At 31.3% G+C, this 4,163-nt stretch overlaps 1 long non-coding RNA gene across 1 annotated transcript; it reads right to left on the bottom strand.

The window, feature by feature from the left end:
• Nucleotides 1–123: 123 nt before the first annotated feature.
• On the bottom strand, nt 124–3,766 carry LOC125653272 (uncharacterized). Its single transcript, XR_007361851.2, has 2 exons — nt 3,324–3,766; nt 124–1,671 (listed from the first exon to the last, which is right to left on the bottom strand). It is a non-coding gene; the product is annotated as an uncharacterized LOC125653272 (long non-coding RNA).
• Nucleotides 3,767–4,163: the final 397 nt, after the last annotated feature.

The raw sequence follows: 4,163 nt of genomic DNA, 5'->3' as shown, positions 1-4,163 counted from the left end.
TGAAATTATACCTGAATACAAATAAAAATCAATAGGCCTATGCAATCACAGAACACCAAGAAAATATGCAAGGATTACAGATTACATTTTTTAAAATTCATTGAAAAAAAACCCCCAAAATACTTTATTTTCGGACTTGATTTTATTTCAAAGTATGAACCAGCAAAAGATAATGGAAAGGAAAGTTTTTCTAATGCATCTAATGTACAGAAGAAAAGTCAGAAAAAATGTGAATCCATTAGCTATTCGTCATTTCCTGCAGAGTAAGAACTTTCTTGTTGAAACCACCACATGATATATTGTGTAGCAAGTGTAGACATGTGTGTCAGTAAATTCACATCCAACAAAATTGTCACAATCAATCTCGGCCACTTCCTGAGACAAAGTCTCTACAGACAATTTCAATACCTCTCGACAGAACCAGGCCTGGGGTAATGGTAATTAAATGGCAGCCAGTTTCAATGTAATGGGGGTGTAATGGACCATTTTTGCATTACAAGTAATGGTAATGTAATGCATATTGTACTGCACATTATTTTCCATTACATTTACACTACTTCAAATATTTGATGATATTTTGAAGATTTAGAATAATTCATTATATTAGTGATTGACTGAAGCATTTGAAACATTGATGACAATCAAATGCAATGAATAACTTAATAGATATGTTTCCTAACATTGCTGAATATTTTGTGTACTTATGTTAATGTATAATTAAAAATCATAATACAGAAATAATTTTTCTGCCATTTCTTTAATATCTGACAGTATGTTATGTAAATGTGTAATGTAAATTCACTCTCAAGTAATGTAATACATTATATTTCAAAATAGGAGTAATGGTAATGTGAAATTTTCTAGGTAATGTAAGGTGTTACATTGCTATGTAATTGACCTCAAGCCTAGATAGAACACCTTCTCATGCATATATGCAAGTGCCTTGGACCCCAACTTGTCATTTCCTCTTTTGCAAGATTTTCAGCATTTCTTCATAGAGATCATAATTCCAACTGCAAGGTGTCCAAGATGATGAATTCAGACCTGACCAGTGTTTTTGACAATTTGTTAACTTTTGACTCTGCACTTTTCATCAGGACAACCATTCTTGAACTCATTCAAAAAGTACATTATGACATTCATAATTCAACATACAGATTTTCATTTGAATCATCAAATATGAATTCTTCCAATTAATAAACTCCCCCCCCCCCAAAAAAAAACACTTTAAAAACCTCCACAGGTATATTTCAAATGACATAGAACCATGGTATCAGGATGTCTCTGGAAGTGCCATGGGTTAATAAGGTTTAAACTTCAGAGTCGACATGTTTCTTCCAAGAAATATAGTCTTGTTTGGATCCAGTTTTTCCAGTTTTGATATAACTGCCTGATACTGTACAATGTAGGTGTCAATCTGGTCCCCCTATTGTGGGAATCTGTTTCCACATAACTGCTGTATAATCTGGTACCTTGCTATTAGCAGGCACAACAAGGAAGCTATTCCTGCAGTGATGTCCAACACTTATATGCATGTGTCACTGATGCCACTATCATTGATGAATCTGATGGCAGTGATGATAGCATTATTGAGGAGTAGGAATATGGATTCTTGTCAATCTGATTCATGTCACCCTTGCCATCAATTTTTGCTGGACATATTATATCATCCTGAAATTCAAATTACTCCAGTATTATATCATTATCAAAACTATATCATAAATGAAAGGTGAAGATAACAAACAGTGATCAATCTCATAACTCCTACAAGCAATACAAAATGGAGAGTTGGGCAAACACGGACACCTGTATTATAATATTCATATAAAAGTTGTACTTTCATGCCCTCATGTATTTTCATTGATATAGAATTCAGAAAAATTACATTTATGTATTCGGTGGGAGATTGACATGTCTCCAACTAAACAATAGAGGACAGTTTAGCTACATGTACATTTCTGCATAAATAATTATATACACAAACATTTCATTTGAATTTGATTCCCCATCTAATAATTTTTGTTGTAGCTAATGTTGATATATTATCTTACTTCACAATTATCAGCAAATTCACAAAATATTTTTATCTTTCATACTCTTTCTTGTGGTAGATGTATGGAAAAATTTAATATTCAATAATATAAAGGAGATAAGCTAACAAAAAATTATATGCTTAAATCATGGTAGTACCTATGAAATTCAACATTCTCTGAGTGATTCTATATCTAATCCCAATGCAGGCATGTAAGTTGTAAGTGTAATTGTTGAAATTAAGTTTGACATGTTTACAATTTATCTTGAAATAAGGCATATTTAAGTTAGAAAACCAAACTGTTCTTATGATTTTCCTGGCTTAATGGTGCTTTTAATTAGTATTTAAAAATTATTGAATGTAAAAATCATTTTGACTTTTCTAATCCATGTTTCCGCGTAAGGCCAAAAAAAAAAAAAAAAAAAAAAAAAAAAATATATATATATATATATATATATATATATATGTGTTAATTGGTTTCCACTTTCCCAACCTACCCTAATTAAACATTTCTGTTGACCCTAACACATTTTTTTCTATATTCTCACAGATTTTGCAAATGTCATCACTACAACAAGAATATATTTATTGACTTATGAAGTTATTTATTATGCACTAATACCAGACAGATTCCAAAACACAGAAACAGTTTTTGTTTACAGTAAATTGAAGAAATGTATCGATTCATCATATAACTTTTATTTGATTACTAAATAATCACTAAGTTAAGTTTAAACATAGTAGAATACTAGAATACCAAATCATTCGAAAATTATTGAACCTATAACCCCCCACAGGCCTACATGTAACCCCAGTGACCTATACCATTATGGAAATATACATCTATATACAATTATATGTCTCTTTAACCTATACAAATACTTTTTAGACCATACAATGATACATGGAAAGTTCAAAGTGTAAAGTGAGTCAAACATCATGTAAGAAAATTCAGATAGACCCGAGAAGGTCATGCACTCGGAATTGAAAATGGCATGATCGTGAAACAGCTGATTTTTCTGATCAGCTGATATACATACAATTTTAAATCTTAACAATATATAATTATAATAGATAAACAATTAATCTATGTTGACAACAGTTAACAGATTTGTTGTGGGATTTCCAACAGCCCAATGCGTGAATATGAGTTTATGTCAACACACCACAGGCGCACCATACTATTCGTTCCATGCGACTTGTTTATTATTTTTAAGAGCAATTGGTACACCTATTTGGTTATACAGTTTAACGAGTAGAGGTGAAGTATATTCATATTTCTAAAACTTACGTTGAAATGCGATGAGTACATCCTCTGCAACTTCCACGAACAGCGCAAACAGGCTAACGGCGCGGCGTGTGAAAATGGCCGAATGAAGGATTGAAAAATATGGTGTGCCATTCGGGCTATAAGTAAAATAACCTTATTGCGTATTGGGAAAGAAAATTTCTTTTTCAAGATCTTATTATATATTAAACCACTCATTGCATAATTATGTTTTACAATACGTTACCACTTCTAATAATATATAGCGACGTTGTATGACGCAATCTTAAAAAGTAGAGCAAATTATAGGATTTATACTAGTAATGTAAACCTAAAAATAGTGTTCTTTCACCAACTCTACATATAAAAACCAGTACATTATAGGAAAAGAACATGTTAGAGAATATTTCTAACAAAAAATTATTCACTTTGGACGTTAGGCCGAATTTTGATAAACATGGTCTTAGTCCTTTTAATCAGATTTTTTCTTCTTATTTGTTGATTTTTCCTTATCATTTGAATGTTATAACCCTTATTTTTACACTTTAAATAAATCTTCCACATACCCCTATCAGAGTTGCGTAAAAATGCGTATCTGCCATCTAAGGGGTTAATGTAGGTCAAGGTACAGTGTATCTAGATGTAGCTTGAGAGAGATCAAGCTCAAATACTATTTCTGACAAATGGTACTCAAAATCATAATCATTAACGGAAAAAAGATTACATATACATAAATATCATAATACGTTACATGTACAACTAGCATCATTGCTTAATTCAATAATTTACGATTTGTTTTAGCAATTGATCAGGTCTGCCGTCGGTTTAACAATTGAACATTTTACTACTTCAAAGTTGGTATGA

The sequence above is a fragment of the Ostrea edulis genome, chromosome 4 (assembly GCF_947568905.1).
Source record: "Ostrea edulis chromosome 4, xbOstEdul1.1, whole genome shotgun sequence".
NCBI lineage: Eukaryota > Metazoa > Mollusca > Bivalvia > Ostreida > Ostreidae > Ostrea > Ostrea edulis.
This window is presented reverse-complemented; position numbering and strand designations above follow the sequence as displayed.